Source organism: Bubalus bubalis, chromosome 22 (assembly GCF_019923935.1).
Source record: "Bubalus bubalis isolate 160015118507 breed Murrah chromosome 22, NDDB_SH_1, whole genome shotgun sequence".
NCBI classification, from domain to species: Eukaryota; Metazoa; Chordata; class Mammalia; order Artiodactyla; family Bovidae; genus Bubalus; species Bubalus bubalis.
In genome coordinates, this window is record NC_059178.1 from 17793830 (window position 1) to 17814531 (window position 20702).

Genomic DNA, 20702 nt, shown 5'->3' on the forward strand with positions numbered 1-20702 from the left:
CTGCCCATGGGATTTCCCAGGCAAAAATACTGGAGTGGGCTGCCATAGTCTTCTCCAGGGGATCTCCCCAACCCAGGGATTGAACCCACGTCTCCTGCCTTGGCCTTCCCTGAGCCACTAGGGAAACAATCCAACCTTTGCCAGCTTCAGTCAGTGAGGGCAAAGGCAGCTCTGCACACAACTCTCTGACCCTGCAAACACAGCAGTGGTCTCCAGCAGAGAATGAAGATCAGACTCAGTGACTTTATTATGTTACATGGACTTCCCTGGTGGCTCAGTGGTAAAGAATCTGCCTGCAATACAGGAGCCACAGGAGACACAGATTCGATCCCTGGGTCAGGAAGATCCCCTGGAGGGGAGCATGGAAACCTACTCCAGTATTCTTGCCTGGAGAATCCCACAGACAGAGAAGCCTGGTGGGCTAGAGTCCATAGGGTCACAAAGAGTTGGACACAACTGAAGCGACTTAGCATGGAACCACACACACCTATATGGTACATTCCTGACCACAGATCACCTCCTCCAAGCAGCACTGTCTGAGTACTCCATCTAGCACATTGCAGAGCACCATGTCCTGAGGTACAGCTTCATCCAGATCCCATTGACTTGCATAACTTCATATAATTCCCTAATTCTTCTGGCTGGCCTGTCCTTTCTTCACCACCTGGTTATCTCTAAGCCATTCTTCAATAATTGGGTCAAGTTTCACCTCCTTCATAAAGACTACTTGGGCCTTCCTTTTCTCCTACTTTTCTCTGTGTGTACAAATGTACACACACATATATACACAGTCACACTCACAGATGGTCTTACTCTCACTTTCCTGGGCATTCTGCTATCAAAGCATTTGGCAAACTGTATTGCAATGTTCCCTTATTTATCTCTCCCACCAGACCAAGGACTCCATAAGGAAGGGGCTGGGTTTTAAGTGGGTCTCTACCATATACCAGAGAATAGTAAATACACTCAGTAAGTGTCCCACAGCAAGTGTCTAAACGATGTTTCCTCTTGAAAAGAGGAATGGAAGTAGCACTGATTTGAGGTCATGGGTTTAGATTAGTTAACCTCTCTTTTCCAGTGCGCAACTGTGTTCTCAGGAATTAAACTGTTTGCTTCATTTGGAAACTTGGTAATAATCCTACCTCAAGGGTTGTTTTAAGAAGTAACTGAAGATCAAAACAAGATAATTATGAAAGATCGTGTTGGGATCACCTTAGTGGGTATTCAAAACTTTAAGTGAATTTGATTTACTCCCACAGTCTGTGTCACCCACACTGGTATTAGGCCAAATGTTGCCTTTTCCTCCCAGATTCCAAGTAAAGCCTGAGGTTTTGGAGTTGGAGACCAACCTCCTCCACCTCCCTTTACAATGGGAAGCACATACAAGTAGTTTAATTTGTATCCACTAACTTGAGTGTTTTGAAGTTGTTTGACTATTGCTTTCTTCTTGTACTTAGTTTGTCCTGTGGAGGAAATAAGACTTAATTCAACCACAAATTCCAGATTCAATTCTGCACTCTGCCATCTGGAGCTAAGTTCAGTTCAGTTCAGTCGCTCAGTCGTGTCCGACTCTTTGTGACCCCATGAATTGCAGCACACCAGGCCTCCCTAGGTAGACTTAGGCAAGTTCTTTTTTTCCCCCAGGGTCTCGTCATCCACATCTGTAGAATGGGGAGGTGATGAGGTGAACTCTGTTGTCCCTTCACCTCTAACCTTCTCAGGTGCTGAGCCTTCTCTCTTCAACTTGACAACCAAAAGCCTTTCAAAGACAGAGCTGGTACCCCACACCTCTTCATAGGTTTTACTGGCTCTGCAGCTCTGCTTGGTTATTCAGTTCAGTTCAGTTCAGTTGTTCAGTTGTGTCCAACTCTTTGTGACCCCCGTGGACTGCAGCATGCCAGGCCTCCCTGTCCATCACCAACTCCCAGAGCTTACCCAAACTCATGTCCATTGAGTTAGTGATGCCATCCAACCATCTCATCCTGTGTCGTCCCCTTCTCCTCCTGCCCCCAATCCCTCCCAGCATCAGAGTCTTTTCCAATGAGTCAACTCTTCGCATGAGGTGGCCAAAGTATTGGAGTTTCAGCTTTAGCATGGATCCTTCCAATGAACACCCAGGACTGATCTTCTTTAGGATGGACTGATTGGGTCTCCTTGCAGCCCAAAGGACTCCCAAGAGTCTTCTCCAACACCACAGTTCAAAAGCATCAATTCTTTGGCGCTTAGCTTTCTTTATAGTCCAACTCTCACATCCATACATGACTACTGGAAAACCCATAGTCTTGACTAGACGGACCTTTGTTGGTTGAACCTAACATAAAACTAAGAATTGGTCTCTGTGCTCAGGGATCTCCATGACAGGGAGAGGCAGAATCAAACTTCCGAGGCCTGAGGCCAAATGCGTACTGTTAATCAACAGTTCCAGTTCTAGCTGCAAAAATAGTGCCTCCTCTGGGAACCAATAACACAACGCAATGGTAGAATCCTTGGGTACTGGACCCCCAGGGAAAAGTCTCGACAGCATTGCCTGGGCCAATCCTCCAGTTTAGAGGTGGAGCTCTGGTTTTGGTGTACCACCCATTCTCTGCATTTCTCCATGCAGTCAAGAAAAGCACACACTTGTAGTGGGAGAAAGGGTTGAGCATAATAAATGGTCTCCACAGGCATTATCTATTTAATCTAGACAACAGCCCTGTGATGCAAAAGACACACCCTCATACTAAAGATGTGGAAATGTAAATACAAATGTCTAGAGAGGCAATTTGCTCTGCACACACTACCTGTGCCAGATCCACAATCAAATTCAGGCTTGTATGATTCCAAAGTCTGTGCTTTTACTTTCAGATCATGATGTCTCTAAAACAAAGTGATGCCAGCTTTTGGCCAAATGCTCCTAGCTACTTTTATACATGAGTGAAAGTTGTCCAGTCGTGTCCAACTCTTTGCAACCCCATGGACCATACCACAGTCCATGGAATTCTCCAGGCCAAAATACTGGAGTGGGTAGCCTTTCCCTTCTCCAGAGGATCTTCCCAACTCAGGGATCGAACCCAGGTCTCCTGCACTGCAGGCGGATTCTTTACCAGCTGAGCCACAAGGTAAGCCCACTTTTATACATAGGAGCTCTAAAACCAGTTTGCCATTTGACTTGCCACATCACTTACATTCTCTGGGCATCAGTTTTCTCATCGGCCTCCTAATCTCTGCACCAACTTCTACAAGGAAAAGAAAAAAATAACATACACAGAATAGCACCTAAATAGGTTAAATACGTAGGGTTCACCTGTAAGAAGTAACTGTGATCATAATATCTTTTGTTTAAGTGTATTAAAGAAGACACCCACATAGTAAAGAAAATGATCCTAACTTTGAACAAGGAAATAGTATATAATAAGTGTTAAGTTTATTTGTTGATTTAAACCTGAGATTTACCCATTTTACAGATAAGAAAATGGAAGTAGAGATATTTGTTGAAATCACATAGGTAGTTCTGTCTGACCCCAACTGTCATTTGCTTTCCATTGAACCATAATACCCCCAAGTCTTGAAATATCCAGCATTAGTAGTCACTTAAACTGATCCTCCACCATACCACATGTAAACTGGGGATGAAAATGGTAGAGTTACCTGAGGGCAATGCAGCTAAACTGAATAATTGAACAGATAATAACTTCCCTAGTCTTTCTTTCAAGGCCCCTTAATTTTGACTGCACTACCTGTTCAGTCTTAATTCAAATTCCTTGACTTCTCAACCATCTGATTCAAAACTGCTTTGCTCATTGTCATTAGAACGTAAAGTGTAATCTGACACTTAGACGTTTGTGCTTCTGCCACAAAGGAGATGCTAGGCATACCAGAGAGTAAACAAATACTGGCTCCATTTCCTGTCCTTTATGATATTTCTCCTTCAGCCATCCTGAACTGACATTTAAATATTGCATTGTTACTGAAATTTGAACATGTCTCTCTCCAATTACGTTTTAAACTCCTGGAAATGAGCACCCATGTCACAGAGCTTTTTTGTTCCTCCAAGTGGCTGATTCCATTCCAAATGCTTATACATAGTTTTATTTTTTTTTCTCCTAAAGATGCCTCTTTTGAACTCCACACTGAAGAGCTGGTGGCTAACAGGACTAGTAGTGGGCAGGACAGTCAGATGCCAGGATCTTCTTGTGTGTGGCATGTGTGGAATTCCTCCAACTGGCACATACCTCTGCTCCTCACACCTACCCTCCTCACATTCTGAAAAGTCCAGTCATGGCTCCCATCTCAGCACAGGAGACACAGCCTTGACCCGTTCCCCACAGCACCCCACCCCATCTGTTCTGCTGACTGACACTCCACAGAGCCCTAGAGGACCATCTCCTGCTTCTACTCCTCCACTTGTTTTTATGAGTTCTTAAGGAGTCTCCCACCAGATTGAAAACAGAGACAGCTTCCTCTCCATTTCTTGGGGTCCCCACAGCACCCATCAGAGTCTATGACACTCCTGTTTAAATGTAAATGAGGCCTAGTTTAGTGGGCCCTGAGTGTCGTTCTTTCCGCTGCTGTCAGGAGACTTCGGACCAGCAAGATGTCTGCTGTAGTGACCGGTGGCTCAATATCAGCCAGCTGGACCTTCAGCATCAGGACCTCCTTGCTCCTGTCAGATGCAGTACATGATCATAATTAGCATCTGTTTCCTGGTGGCAATTCCAAATTCACATTCAAACTCTGTCCCATCTCTGCTCTTGTGCCAAAGTTACCTGGGACACCAAGAATGTCCCCTGGTTCCAGTTCTACCATCAAACCTAAACAACATTCTTGAAGCCTTCCCCGACTGTACTTTATTCCTGATCACCCAAATAGCTAATTCCACTTAGATCATGCTCCCACTTTGGCTGCAGACTGATGCTTTCCATTTGAGCTAAGCCTGTCTCTTGAGATATACTGTCCATTCGTCAAGGGCAAAAGCCCCATCTCATACCAGACCTTTCTCACCCAACATTGCCAAGAACAATGGCACAAACTACAATGCTGAGACTTTAACAAACATTTGTGGATCCAAAACCCAACTGTAATTGAGCTCCAGAGTACAAAATAATGAGCAGAGAGAAGGCCCACAGGGCTTTCACATCAAATCATCCTTTTTAGTCACCATTATGAATCAATACTTTAAAAAAAAAAAAGTCAAAGCTCTCATTGCTCGAATAATAATAGGTCACAGACATACCACCTAACAACTGCAAGGGACTTGCCACCCAGAGTTTATTATTTTGCTACAAGCACAACTGTGCCCCAATTGCTTCTAATGGGAGTTCTCAGGCTACAACATTGGATTCATCAAATTTACCATCTCCAGCATCTACATCTTTCCAGGCCCAAGCTGAAACCCCCCAAGCCCAGTCTTTCCACTGATAAATCTCTCAATCTTAAACAAATAAAAGGAATAATGAAGACATTTCTTTTTACCTAATTAGACTAATCGAGTTGCTTGCCTTTTTTTTTTTTTTCATATTCCAAGTCCTAGAGTAAAAGTAACTGAAGCATCTCAGTAGCTTGTAGAGCCTTGCTGGTCCTAAATACTCAAACAGTGTGCTCCTAGGTAACTCAGAATGACTGCTGAACTCAGGTCAAAACCCAATTTTCCTATTTCCACCCCAACCCTAACCTCAGAGGCCTCTGGCTTTGGACAAACTGCAGGTTACTCCCTCTTATCTCAAAATGCATGCAAACCAATTCACGCATTGTTATTGAACACAGGCCATGAAAGGGCAGACTCTGATGTGAAGATTGAACAGACATCCCAGGAGCACAGGCATAGCCCTAACCTTTATGCCCAACCGAATCTACACAAGAAAACAATGCCTAGCCCCCTAGACCCATGAGGTCCAAAAGCAACCACAGCAGAGATTCCAAACGCCTACCGGGCACAGGAAGTAGTAAGCAAAGCCCAGAAAGGGAATACAGTACAGATTTTCCAGAAGCCATCTTCGTCTGCTTTGTCTGAGACAAGCCATTTCCCTTGTCTCAATTTGGTCACTTCATCAACAGGGGCCAGTTTTCAAAAGATGTACGGGATCAATCCTTTTCTTCCTTCCACGTTATTCACTATCGTATTTCTTTACATTTAACTAATCATCCCCCTCCTCTTCTTTCCGTGTCCCCAAGTCTGGCTCTTTGAGTTTCTCCTGGTCCCATGTCTCCTTCTGTAACTCTCACCCACAGCAAACACTTAGCAAGGGTCACGATGTCTTAGTGGGAGTAACGTAGACAGTTGTTGGGGTGCCATTAAATGGGGTTGAGGAGTTCTGGGCTTTAAGAAACCTTTAAAATTCCTGGGACACTTCTGCCTATAGAGTCACAGAATTTCAGAAGGGGCCCCTCCTCCACAATAATCCAAACTCTTTCTCTTTACCGTGGCTCAAGCTAAGGAGCAGAAAGGATTGTCCTATACCACGTGCTGACCAGGGCCAATCCAGCCTGCCACCAGTCTTGCAGGAGCCCGTGCCCAGAACTTTCCCTTCTGAGTGCATTTCTCTGCTCAGTCTTCTTTTCCACTGCAGCCAGGCGCACTCAGTCACCAAGGAGCGAGAAGCACTTGGACTTAAGTAACAAAGAAGATTGCATGGTTAAGTGCCAAAATGAGTGTGGTGGACAAAAAATGCAATCGAAATTTTCAGAGAAAGTCAAGAGCTATGTGGGCGAGAGTGGCAAGCAGGCTCTAGTAGGTACTTAATAAATATTTTGATGATTGAATGAATAAGTGAATCACTGACTGATAAGATGTACATGCAGTAAAGCATCATTAACTCTCAGGCTTTGCGGGAATAACTGAGAGTGGGTGATTGCCCCTGAAAGATAGCCAAAAATATAAAAAGTCATTGACATAAATGCTTATTATTCACTTTGTCTAAGAGATTCTCATTGTGTTGCTTCACTGTGCAGAGCTTTCATGTATCTTAAACAACATTCACTTTTAATATTCTATTGCTGCATAAATTCTCTGATTCATTCATTCTCAGAAATCATTCATAAGTAGGACTTTGTGGGGGCAACCTTGGCCCCATCCTTCAAGGACTCACAGCCTGGAGAGGTGAGTGACAACGAAGAGCAAAGCAGTATAAGCCAGATGCCCGGCAAGTGCTTTAGTCCTGAAATGCTCTGGAAACGGCAGTGAAGAGCTGAGAGCTGGTCAGGTGTCCTAAGAGTAGACACTCTGGCTAAAAGGGACCAGTTGGGACACTTTCAGAGAGAAGGCGGTGACACAGAAGGAGCAGAAGTGTGGAGGTGGACAAGTGTACAAGCGCTCAGGGCCAACAAGGACATCAGTCTAAAGGGAACAGAGGCCTATGTGTGCTGCATTAAACGAGGTTCACCGGTGAGTGCTGCAACATGCCTGGTGCAGGCTGCTGAGCAGGGCGAGCCAGGAATCATGGGAAAGAGAAAGAGGGGCAATGCAGAAGAGTCTGTGAAGATCGTCCCTGATTCGAGAGAACTTTCTGGGTTTGCTGGGACAGATGCAATCTTGCTATCGGTTCTGTTCTTTAGAGAGGATACAAATTCTGTCTTGACTGTCATTTCTCAGCCACTGTGGCTCCCGGATGGAAACCCCACACACACACACTCACAACCCATTACCTGTCCTCTCTGTGGCTCTCCATGTCTTTTTTCTTTTTTCCTTGAAGAGTTAAGAATGAGAAGGAATTCTTAGTGCATATATATCTTTGCATATATATCTGAGATCAAGAGTCTCAGACAGTATTGAATTTGGACTCAAGGATCCATTAGTGCATCCTTGAGTCCAAATTCAATACTATCTGAGACTCTTGATCTCAGATATATATGCAAAGTAGGTATCCAAGAATTCAACTGATCTGAAATACATATACTATACACATTTTCTTTTTCCTTTGGTCAACTCAAGAGCACAAAACAACTATTCCCTGACTGTATTAGAACACAAGGGGCCCCTACAGGCATTTCTAGGCATACCAAGAAGCTATTAATCTCCAAGCGATGGTGACAACAACCCCAGGCACCAGTTTCCAGGAGGCAGCGTGGAAATCCTCTCAGAGTTCAATTATAGAAATTAGCTGGTATTATTTAATCCTCAAAACCCCTGTGAAGTAGGCAGGGTAAGCATCTTTTATCCTTATTTTACTGATTAGTTTACTGAGGCTCGAAGAGGTTAAATAACTTTCCAGGGACATTTAGCTGGGAAATAATAGGGACAAAATCCAAGGCAGATCTTGTCACTTCAGGTGTGATGCTCTTCACACTTTATCAGAGCCATCTGGTCCCATGTGGGCCACCAACTTGTGTCATTTCAGCAAGTCAGCACATCAGTGGCCTCATCTTCTGCAAGGGGATAAAAGGCTTACCTAGCTTCCCGCCTTAGAAAATCAAGGGGGCAAATGTGATATAAAGATACTTTTGAAAAGAAAAGTGCCGTGGATATAAAAAAGTTTGTTTTGATGCAAAAAGGTATATTGGGTCAGAGAAACATTTTTCCAAGGTGGCAAACTTCTAAAACTCTTATCGACTCACCATTCATCCCTTCTCCCTTCCCAGCACTTGGAAAGGTAGAAGCCTCTACCTGCCTGGGGGTCAGCTTAGCTGGCCTTGCCTGTAATTTATTTCTCATGGATCTGCTGATGACAACCCATCATCAGCTCCTGGAAAGGGGTAGCTGCTTCCTCCCAAGAGATCCTGTGGACTTCAGGGATGCTCACATTCTCCATCTGACCCTGGCATTATTTGCTCTGAACTGGACAGAAAGTCAACTGCAGGTTTCTACACCAAAGGCCATTAAAAAAATATCTTTCCTCAATCTTAGAGGGTACTCACTTAAGGGGGTAAGAAAACCAACTCTGAAAGGGAAGCTGCTCTGACCCGATTCTGAAAATTCCAGATATGAAATGTAAGGGCCACTAAGTTGGACTCAGTCATCTACAGTCACCAGTTTCCCCCAATACATAATACTTAATACTTAGACATAAATACTTAGAGCCAAACAAAAATGTAAGTTGGCATCTTTCCCCTGAATTCATGAAGTAGTACATTCTGTGGGCATCTTGGTATTTTACTCTTCTGCACTTATCAAGCATTTGGCTGCCCAAAAGTGTCTGCAGTTTCATGAAGAGTTTGTGAAACACCAGGGTTTCCTTTAGAAACAATTCTAAATGAAGTTCAAACCTATGGCTAGATCTGATGGCTGGGCTCCTTATTTATGCACCTGCATGCATGAGCAGTTGTGTCTGACTCTTTGCGACCCCATGGACTGCAGCCCACCAGGCTCCTCTGTCTATGGAATTTGCCAGGCAAGAATACTGGAGTGGGTTGCCATTTCCTCCTCCAGGGGATCTTCCTGACCCAGGGATCAAACCCACGTCTCCTGTGTCTCCTGCACTTTAGGGAGATTTTTTACCCACTGAGCCAGCTCCTTATTTAATCCTGACCCAAAACATTCTGGGAAGATCACCAGGTTTCACAGTATACCATAAAATCATAGGATAGCAATGGAACTGGACTGCTTTGTACCCTTCTTTGCAGAACCCAAGGACCAAGCGCAGCGATATGTGGCCAGGACTCTATGAGCTTCCTTTTCTCAGGGCAGTGCTACCCCTTCAGGACAAGAGCAGCCTCCTGTCTCTGCTCCCTACTCCCCCATCCCGAAGAGACAGATCCCACACAGTGGGTCCCTGAGCAAACTCAGTAACATTATCTCATTTTTTAAGGCATTGCAACTTCTGACAACATTAATGTGTTAATAATAATTTATCCCATTCTCCTGGCAGGAACAAAACTGAAGCAACTTGAAATGCCATCAGCAAAAATTATTTATTTTCCATTCCTGAGCAGTGAAGAAAACAAGATCTCATTGGCCAGGTCCACTCTCAATAGCTATCTGGTTTCAATTAAAACTTCAAGTCTCCAAGGGAAAAACTGGCATTCTGAGTTGCTGAGGCCCAGCCAAGTTTCAGTGTCTCTACAAACTCCAGAAAGGATGTCCCATCCAACCAGCCAACCTCTCATCTTCCTCCTTTTGCATATCATATAGACTTCAGAGCAGAGACTAAAGTACAGCTAAAAATAATGACCAGGTTAAAAGAACTCTGCGCTCCTAGAGGTACATTTTTTGTGCCAGTGAAGTATTGATTCTGCTCCTAATGGAAATGAAAGTCAAGATAACAGCAGAAATGGAATCAGGAATCCAGGGGAAAGTACCTACCTATTTATTTCTTCTTCAACAAACTCCTGCCTCCCCCACTGACCATTTTCAACTAAATTTTCTACAAAGATTCCAAGTACTGTTTTCTCTTTGCCCTCAGCCCTCATTTTTAGGTCAAGTGACTTACAAAGTAGCCTACCATGAATAATGCACACACAGGACCAGAAGTCCTTGTGGCACCAAAGGGGCTCCTTGGTTCACTCAGGGATACCCCTAGGCTTCCCCTGTGTGAAGTGCAGAACAGGGCTTGCCAGCGATGCCTTCCTGTGGGATGTTCTGATGTTAACATACAAAAGGTCAGATTACACCCGTTCACTTGCCCAGCCCATTCGTGAACATATAAGGCAGTTGATACTATCTCCCAAGCTATAACTGGCCCCTTCCAAACCATATCACTGCCTCTCAGTCAATCATCCTTGTATTCACTACAAACCATTCCCCACCTCCAATTTGTTTATTTCACTGACACATCTATTTTCCCTGCTAACAGAAACAAGTCTGCTTTCCTCCTCTGGCTTCCGATAGCATTCACTCACCACCTCCTCCCCTCTGCCCCCGCTCAGATTACTATAGTGGCTAGCAGTTTCCAGAGCCCAGCTCTAACACCGATTCAACTTCCCAAGACTAAGACTTTTATTTTCTTAATGGGGGAGGGGAGATGGTGTGCAAAGCAGCACTTTCTGCATACCTGGTCTCCTGTCTTCTCAGGCTACATTCCCTGAAGTTGGCAAATCTCTGTGTTTAGCCATACTCTTCTGATCTGCCCTAAAGCCCTTCTTTGGTAGCAGGCAAAGTAATTAAGTACAGAGGACAATACTGCATCTTCAACTTCACTGGGACTTCCAAGTGACAGCAAAAGAGATCATGTCTCCTTTCAGGAGTCTTGGAATGGCAGAAGTCACAAAAAGCAGGAGAAAGGGGAAGGAGTGACCAAGGATTGTAAACTGGCTACATTTTAAAGTGCTACAAACTTTCTCCTCCCTCACACGCCCCTGGACAGTTGGCTCCACCTCCCCATCCCAGCCAGACAACATCCAACTGGGGTGTGTGAGGGTAACTCTCTCGGAGCCTGCTGGTCTGGCCCCAGTGTTGCAGATGTGGCCGCATAGAACAACACCCTTCCTCTCCTCTCCTCTCCATGCTCTTCTTTCTGAGCCCGCTCCTGCCCTTCCAAAACACATGAGCATGCGTTTGCACACTACACACATGTTTTGAGGATAAAGATGGGCTGGGAAGGGCAACCTGATCTACCTGTGTAAACTACAGGATAGTAAGAGATGGGGCAAGACTGCCAGACAGTTTTGGCAATAATAACTTTATAAAGTTAGATTTTGCACAAAACTACAGAAAAGGAAAAACAGGATGAAGAGTAAAGGAATGAAAAGGAACAAAATTTTAAAAAATAATGTAAGAGGAAAACAAGTAATATTAGTATTTCCATAAAGACCATGGACTCCAGCTAACTTTTTTAAAAGGTGTGGATAGTGGTGGAGGGGATAGGGAGGCTTGAAAGAAAAAGTAGCTGTGGTAGAATTCCAAAATAAACTGCCCTTTCAGAGGAGAGCTTCTGCAGGGATAAAGAGACACACAAATTGGCCTTTTAGCATTAGATGTCAACCATGAGATTATCAGGACAGTTTATTTGAAGCGGAAATGAATCGGAAATCCTTCCCTCAACGGTCCTCTTAGACCAATATATACACCGTCAGAACCCACATAGGCACACATAAAGAATAAATGCAGCATCAAGGGGCAATAAGAACCCCCTCCCCACACCAGCAGTACCTCTAGCCTCATCTCATACTTCCAATTGCACAACTTTCCGATCTCCAAAGAAAATATTTCCAGTTGGATCCTATTTCAGAATTGTAACTGGTGTGGGTTGTAGGAGGAGGGGTGTGTGCAGCCTGTCGGGGATGGGGACTGGAAGACAGCATTTCGGTAGTTACTTATTTTTGTAGAGCCAGCATGCTCTACCGATCAGAAATTGCTATTACCCAACAAAGCTTCTATCACAAACAGACACCAAAAACAGCATCGGCGTTATCACCATCTTGCTAAAGATCTGCCCGGTCCAGTTTACCTGACTTTGTCTCAGTGGAACTTCTTGGACAGTATTGTAGTCAAAGGGATAATGGTTTGAAAGACAAAAACAATAAATCGATACTGAAGGGCTCCCTTTCAGGAGTTATTTCCCACTGGAAACCACCGAACGGGAAAGCCTGTCGTTAATTCCCAAGCCCACGGCTCCTCTAGAAACACACACAATGCGTGCTTTCAAAAAGGGCATTAGTCTGCTTTTAAGGGAATTCCTGTCTTTTCAGAGTCCCAAAACCGGAGAGCACGAGAGAGACTCAGATCCATTGATTAAGATTTTAAGAAAAAGACTAACACAGAGCTACGACACAAGCACACACCAACCTTCGCCGGCTGGACCACTTCTTCCCTGTTCTTCTTTCTATTAACCACACGTTAGATTCTGATACATACCCCCCCGCCCCCGCAACCTACCCACCCACCCCCAAAATCCAACTAGATACAATGTAGCTCTCTAGCTCCACTTAACCTGCAAGTTACAAAGAGAGAGGGAAAAAAATATCCTGCCGCCTTCCCACTCCTTTCCCTACCCCCTCCCCCTCTTGAGTCCACTCCACCAACGCCAAACCCGCGAGCCCCAGCAGTCGGCGGCCGGACGGAGGGAAGGAGGGAGGGTGCAAAAGGCGGGGGGAGGGGGAAGGCCGGGGTGGAGTGGAGGGGGGGGGAATCAGATTAGGCCAAACTCAATAAGGTCCCAGACCTCCAGCCCGACGCTGCCACCCTCGCCGCCACCACCGAGTCACTTCAAATGAGCCAGCATCTTTGCCCACGGCCGGCTGGCCGGAATCGCGCCCATCCTCCGCAGCCTCGCCGGGACCGGCATCCCGCCCCTTCGGCCCGGTCTCCCAGTTCCCGCCGGTGCAAAGTCAAAGCCCCGGCGAGGCAGCGTTAACTTTTGCACGCAGAGAACACACACCGCCCCTGGCCCCGGGCGTGCGGGGGCCCGCGGCGCGGCGGGAGGCTGGGCGCCGAGCTCCCGGGCCAAGGTCGCTGCGCGTGCTCACCCACGGCTCTGGCTCCGCTGGCCCCGGCGCTCGGTCAGATCCCGGCTCCCGTCGCTCGCCCGAGCCCCCGAAGGTGCTGCTGCGGCAACTCCATGGCGATGAGCATCTGTCACACGGCGAGCCGCGGGCGGGCCGCCCTCGCTCGGGGGGCGCCGGGGCCCCCGGGCGCGCGGAGGCGGAGGCGAGCGGCGGGCGCCCCGGCCGGCCCCGCGCTTCCCGCCCGGCGCGGCCGCCTCCGCCGCGCCACCGATTTACAGAGAGAGATATCAAGGGGGAAAATGGCGTCTCCGGAGCCCGAGGAGTCCTGGAGTAATCACATTCACACACACACACACACACACACACACACACACACACACACACACGCCCGCACGCACACACTCGCACACCGCGCGCCGCGGGCCCGGCTAATTTTAGCAGGAACCCCCCTCTCAAATTGTATATATATATATCCCAGTCTATCCAATCAATGCTATTTTTTTTTTTCCTTTTCTTCAAAGGATGGATTGGAGCCTTAAAAAAAATGTTGCCGGGTTCGGGCTCGCAGGAGGCAGCGCGCAAAGGGCGAGGGCGCTTTTGCTGAGCTGTGCAGTTCGGTCTGCGGCGCCGGGCGGCCCAGCCCGCCCGCTCGTCTGCCCGCGGTCGCTAGTGCTGCCGCCGCCGCCGCCGCCGCCGCTCCATGACCGCGCCCGCCCCGCGCCCCCGCCGCGTCCCCTCGCCACCCGCCCGCGTCCCCGGCGAGCGCTGGAGTGGGGTCGGGCCCGAGTGGCTGCCTCCCGCGCCCTCTCTCGAGTCCCGGAGTCCTAGTGAAAGGAAGGGGGAGGGCGCGGGCGGGGGAGGGGGAGGATCGCAGCGGCCTGGCGGCAGAGCCCAGCGGGGACCGCCACCCCGCGATCTGCCTCGGCAGGGGTGCGGGCACCCCACACCACCGCTTGCCCAGCCGACCGGGGAGCCGCTTCCCCGACTTGAGCCCGGGGGAGGCACAGCCAGGAACCTGCGAGCGACCTCTCTCCCTTCACCCTCCCTCAGTGAATTTCTGTGGATTTCGATCCATGGGAGGGAGTGGGGCTCGGGCCGGGGGTGAAGGAAAACAGTTCGTGGAGGCGGATCGGAGACCCCTCGCGCCCCTCCCGCTCCCCGGCGCCCTCGCGGCCCAGTGCCGCTGCGCGCCCGAGTCCGCGGCGGAGACTGGGCGGCCGCGGGGACTGCCGCGGGCTCGGCTCCGGGGCTCAACACTGCCACTGTCTGACACAACAGCAGCAGTGTCGGGGGAGCTGCGCGGCCGGGGCGCGAGATGTGGTAGGCTCTGAAAACCGGATGCATTTTTTTTAACCTGGTAATTACATTTCAGGGGGTTATTATTATTTTTTTATTTTTTATTTTTTGTCAAGCGACATGTACGCATTCAGATGCATATGTGCATTTTCTCGTATTCACAGACATTGGACCGCTGATGAGGGAAAGACAACGAGACAGACGACGCTGGCGTGCGGTTCTCTATTCAGGGTGGTGAAAAGAAGAAGGAATGTCTTCAGTTCATACAAAATGTGGTATTTTAATCTCCTTGACTATTTGTATGCGGGGCTGCAAAAGTGGACCTATTCAGGCCACTCAGTGGCAACCCCAGGCAACTGAGGAATGTAACTCCCCCAGGGGCGTGTCTGCGTTATGGGACAATATAGAACAGATAGGGATTCAGAAAGGTTTTGCCAGTGGTTTGAACTCAAAGACGCGGGGGAGAGTTTACTCAAAGCTGGCATTCTGAGAGGACTCCTGCCTACCACGTTTTATATTGAGAGTTTTGGGACTGTGGATTGAGGAATGATTTGGTAGTGGTTGGGAATGACCCCCCAGTGTGATGTCAATCACATGTCAATCACATGTCAATGTGATGGGACCAATTACATCAGCCACTGCCGACCTGGGTCGACTGCTGGTGTGAATTCTGTCACAGAGCCTCCTCACTCTCATCACTCTTTTTTACAGAAAGGATGCAGTGAAGTACAGCAACGGAGACTATTCTGGGAGGACCCAGCAACTCCCATCCTGGCCCATTTCCCTGGATCCGTTTCAGTTCGATCCTAAGTAGATCACTGCCCTCTGACCCAAGTGTTCTTACCAAAGTGCTTTTTTTCAGAGAAACGTTCTGACTGGCCAGAAACGTTTCCTGTTACTCATCACAGCAAAAACTCTGTTAGAGCAATGTTTCAGTAGGTCTTCTGTGACCCATATACCAGAGTATTGTTATTAGTGGGAAGGTAATGCTTAATTAGAAAAAAAGAAAATCAGCAGGGCGTATGAACTGATGATAGAAATAAAGATAAAGGCATAAAATATGATGTCAAAACAATGGTTCTGTGTGATCAGATGAATTTTGTCTGATTCCTTCTGTACCTAGATTTCTGAAATCCTGTCCCAGAGGCCCTAAAGGACTAAGATAGCATGTGGGTTCCCCCCCACCCCCCACCCCTACACTTTCCAAATGGAGAAACTGAGCTCCAGAAATCAGAAGGGTTTGCCTATGAGCATACAGCTGGCTGGTGTCATCTGAGCCAGAACTGAAGTTTATTGCTCAAGTCCTTCCCTTCTATAAACTTAGCATGTTAACAGAGTTTTCCATCCTGTGCTGTTGTGTTTCTTTGAATAGCAGCTCAGAGAAGCTCATTAGGTGTTAAAAATTCAGTATAATAGATGATAAATAAGTCTACAGAATTACAGTGCAATAAAGTTTACCCAAGAGATCACCAATTCAAACCCCATCATCTTAACGTTGAAGAAACAGAGACAGAGAGATGCAGTGGACTGCCCCCAGTCATTAAATTAAGACAGAGCCATAAATAGACTCTGTGTCCTTTGACTTTTTATTCAATGTCCCTTCCTTAAATGTAGCTCATTTTTTGATCAAGAAGTGAAAAGTGAGAAGAGGAGAAGGAAAGGGGGGTCTTCCCCCTCTTTATTTTATATAGCTATATATATAAAGTGCACATGCTGCTGCTAAGTCACTTTAGGCATGTCTGACTCTGTGTGACCTCATAGACAGCAGCCTACCAGGCTCCCCCGTCCCTGAGATTCTCCAGGCAAGAACACTGGAGTGGGTTGCCATTTCCTTCTCCAATGAGTGAAAGTGAAAAGTGAAAGTGAAGTCGCTCAGCCGTGTCCGACTCTTAGCGACCCCATGGACTGATACCTACTAGGCTCCTCCACCCATGGGATTTTCCAGGCAAGAGTACTGGAGTGGGGTGCCATTGCTTTCTCCGAAAGTGCACATACATATGCACAAATGTATCTACATACACTAATATGCATTACATATTATATATTTTTACATATTTGACATTTTTAGTATATAATCATGTATATTAATAATATAAAATATAACTTTGTATACAATAATAAGATGTCCCTGAAAAAAGTAAAGCCCTACCCCTGAACAATATGCTTGTTGATGGAGTGGGAACTGTATTCAAATTCTAGCTAAATATGACAGGAATTCTTATTTACTTTCCCTAATAGGCCACTTTCTGTTTATCTAAGAACCAGATCCTAAAACACTGAAAGTCTGAAGCTGGCAAAGAATTTCATCTGAAAATTAGTTCCATGCAATTTTAAGTTACCTATTCTGAGGGCCCCAGGATCCTTGAGAAAATAAAAAGACAATCTGAGCAGCTGATGGGAATGCATGCAACATACATGTCTTAGTCCTACATAGCCTCCAAAGTCAGCATCTTGCAGTCACTCAGCAATTAATTATGTAGCATGAACTATATTAGACAAGACAGTAGCAACAAGAGATTCAAACTCAACATTCACAACCAAGAGAGATTAACATGCAAGGTTCTAACTACAGCTAATGTATGTAAATATCAGAAAGGGATGTTTACAAAGTACACAGAGCACAGATGCAGAAATGGTAGAGGGTGAATTCAGAAATCATATCTTCTTGACAATTGCTGCATGTTTAGTGTGGGTTGGCCAAAAAGTTACTTTGGTTTTAAGTAACAATAAAGACATTTTTAAGGGGTTGGGGAGTATGTGGCTTCCCTGGTGGCTTATATAGCAAAGAATCTGCCTGCAATGCAATAGACCCAGGCTCGATCTCTGGGTTGGGAAAATCCCTTGGAGAAGGGAATGGCAATGCACACCACTGTTCTTGCCTGGATAATCCCACAGACAGAGGAGCCTGATGGGTTGCAGTCCATGGGGTCACAAAGAGTCAGACATGACTGAGAAACTTCCATTTTACTTTCACTTAAAGACATTTTTTGCAAAGAATTTTATTGAACAACATATTTACCATTTTGTTCCACTATCTTCTGCCATTTTTCAGACAACTTCATAATTCTATCTTCCCAAAACTTTTTAACTTTTTAAGCAAAGAACTGTTCTAGGTACCCTTTATAGTTTTCCAGGGAATTGAAATCTTTTCCATTAAAAGAATTCTATAAAGACTGAAATAAGTAGAAATCCAAAGGTGCAATGTCTGAAGAATACCACAGATGAATCAAAAAACTTCCCAGCCACGTGGTAACATTTTTTTGTGTGATCATCAAAGAAACATGTGATTTTGTATTATCATGATGGAAGATTATGCATTTTCTGTTGACTAATTCCAGATGCTTTTCATTGAGTGCTGCTTTCAGTTGGTGGAATTTGGAGCACTACTTGTTGGAATTCATCATTTGGTTTTCCAGAAGGAGCTTATGATAGAAGACTCCCTTCCAATTCCATTATATACACAACATCACCTTTTTTGGATGAAGACTGGTTTTTGTTGTGGTTGGTGGTGGTTCATTTGCAGGCCCCACAGGCTCTTCCATTCCACCTTATTGTACGGTATCCACTTTGTGTTGCCTGTCACAATTTGTTTCAAAACTGGAACATTTTCCTTATATTTAAGTGGAGAGTGGCATGCAGAAATATGATCAAGTAAGTTTTTTTTTTTTTTTCTGCTTAACTTGTGTGGAACCCAAACATCAAACCATTTAACATAAACAAGTTGATGTGAATGATTTTTAACACTTGATTTGGATAGTTTGAGTATGTCAGCTATCTCCCATGAGGTATAATATTATTTGTTCTCAATGTCTCTATTTGATCCCTGTCAACATCAACTGGTTTACCCAACCATGGAGCATTGCCAAGTGAGAAACCTCCAGCCCAAAACTTTACAAACCACTTTTGACTTGTTTGCTCAGTCACATTAATTTCCCCATACACTGCACTAATCTTCTTTTTTTTTTCTTTTTTTTTTTTTGCATTTCAGTTGTGTTTTTACCTTTCTTGAAGTAATACAGCATAGCATGCCAAAAATGTTACTCTTTACTTCCATTTTCAATATTAAAACAGAGCTGCCCAGAAGTTTACCAATTTTGATAAATTTTGTTTTTTTAATGCAGGCTTCTGTGACAATATAGGACAAAAATGGTAAGGACTTAACAGAAGCAGAAGAGATTGGGAAGATGTGGCAAGAATACCCCGAAGAACTGTACAAGAAAGGCTTAAAGATGCAGATAACCATGATGGTGTAGTCATGTACCTAGAGCTGGACAGCCTGAAGTGTGAAGTCAAATGGGCCTCAGGAAGCATTACTATGAACAAAGCTAGTGGAGGTGATGGAATTACAGCTGAGGTATTTCTAATCCTAAAAGATGATGCTGTTAAACTGCTGTAATCAATATTCCAGCAAATTTCGAAAACACAGCAGTGGCCACAGGATTGAAAAAGGTCAATTTTCATTCCAATCCCAAAGAAGGACAATGACAAAGAATCTTCAAAATACCGTACACTTGCATTCATTTCACATGCTAGCAAGATAACGCTCAAAATCCTTCAAGCTAAGCTTTAGCAGGACATGAACCAAGAAATTCCAGATGTACAAGCTGGGTTTCAAAAAGGCGGAGGAACCAGAGATCAAATTGTCAACATTCTTTGGATCATGGAGAAAGCAAGGAGTTCTAAAAAACATTGCATTCTCCATTGACTACTCTAAGCCTTTGACTGTGTGGATCACAACAAACTGTGGAAAATTCTTAAAGAGATGGGAATACCAGACCACCTTACCTGTCTCCTGAGAAGCTTGTATGCAGGTGAAGAAGCAACAATTAGAACCTTACATGAAACAACAGACTGTTTCAAAATTGGAAAAGGAGTACAACAAGACTGTATATAGTCACCTGGTTATTTAACTTCTATAAAGTGTACATCACACAAAATCCCAGGGTGGAATCAAGATTTCCAGGAGAAATATCGACAACCTCAGATATGCAGGTGATACCACTCTAATGGCAGGGGAACTAAAGAGCCTCTTGATGAGGGTGAAAGAGGAGAGAGAAAAAGCTGGCTTAAAATTCAACAGTAAAAAAACTAAGATCATGGTATCCTGTCCCATCGCTTCATGGCAAATAGAAGGGAAAAAAATGGAAGCAGTAACAGATTTTATTTTGGGGGCTCGAAAATCATTGCGAATGGTGGCTGCAGCCATGAAATTAAAAGACACTTGCTTATTAGAAGGAAAGCTATGATAAACCTAGACAGTGTGTTAAAAAGCAGAGATGTCAAAGCTATGGTTTTTCCCATAGTCGTGTATGGATGTGAGAATTGGACCATGAAGAAAGCTGAGCTCCAAAGAATTGATGCTTTCGAGTTGTGGTGCTGGAGAAGACTCTGGAGATTCCTTTGGATTACAAAGAGATCAAATCAGTCAATCCTACAGGAAATCAACCCTGAATATTCTTTGGAGGGGCTGTTGCTGAAGCTGAAATTCCAATACTTTGTCTACCTGATGCGAAGAGCAAATTCATTGGAAAAGACCTTGATGCTGGGAAAGATTGAAGACAAAAAGAGAAGGGGGCAGCAGAGGATGAGATGGTTAGATAGCATCACCAACTCAATGGATTTGAATTTGAGCAAACTCTGGGAGATAGTGGAGGTGTGCTGCAGTCCACTGGGTCTCAAAGAGTCTGACACAACTTAGCGACTGAACAGTTAAAAGACTTGTCACAATAAAATCTAACAAAATTGTTTTGAATAAAGTTAAAGACAAATAAGTGTCACTAGACTCACCTTATGGAAAAACACCAATAAACTTTTGGGCCAGTCCAATATCTATTTAACATACACATTTCTTTCTATTCCTTTTACACATATACCTTTGTCCCCTGTGTCCTCTTTTTCCAACCAAAGAAAAAGTTTTGAGGATAGTGCTGTGCCTTGCACAGGCAATGTCAATAAATCTAGGCAAGAATATATGTTCCCCTGATATCACCCAAGAATTGACTTGCTGCTCCTAGACTGTTGATCTATGCTTTAGGCATCCCTATGCCTCACTGGTAAAATGACCATAATAATACTGCTCCCACCCAGGGCTACAGACCAGAGATACTGTATGC

The 20702-nt window shown here is 45.3% G+C and overlaps 1 protein-coding gene and 1 long non-coding RNA gene across 4 annotated transcripts in view; one reads left to right on the forward strand and one right to left on the reverse strand.

Annotated features, from left to right (window-relative positions):
- SETBP1 (SET binding protein 1) overlaps positions 1-14134 on the reverse strand; it is a 407482-nt gene extending 393348 nt beyond the window's left edge. For 2 of the 3 annotated variants that reach the window (XM_025273717.3, XM_025273714.3), the window contains exon 1: positions 13315-14134. The gene's annotated coding sequence lies outside the window, so the exon portion shown is untranslated. Of the gene's footprint in view, positions 1-3164; positions 7715-13314 lie in introns of those variants that run through there. The other variant, XM_025273715.3, reaches the window with a different exon arrangement.
- A 14-nt stretch (positions 14135-14148) lies between these two features.
- On the forward strand, positions 14149-16297 carry LOC112581458. The gene is made up of 3 exons (XR_003106036.3): positions 14149-14650; positions 14754-14864; positions 15301-16297. It is a non-coding gene; the product is annotated as an uncharacterized LOC112581458 (long non-coding RNA).
- Positions 16298-20702: the final 4405 nt, after the last annotated feature.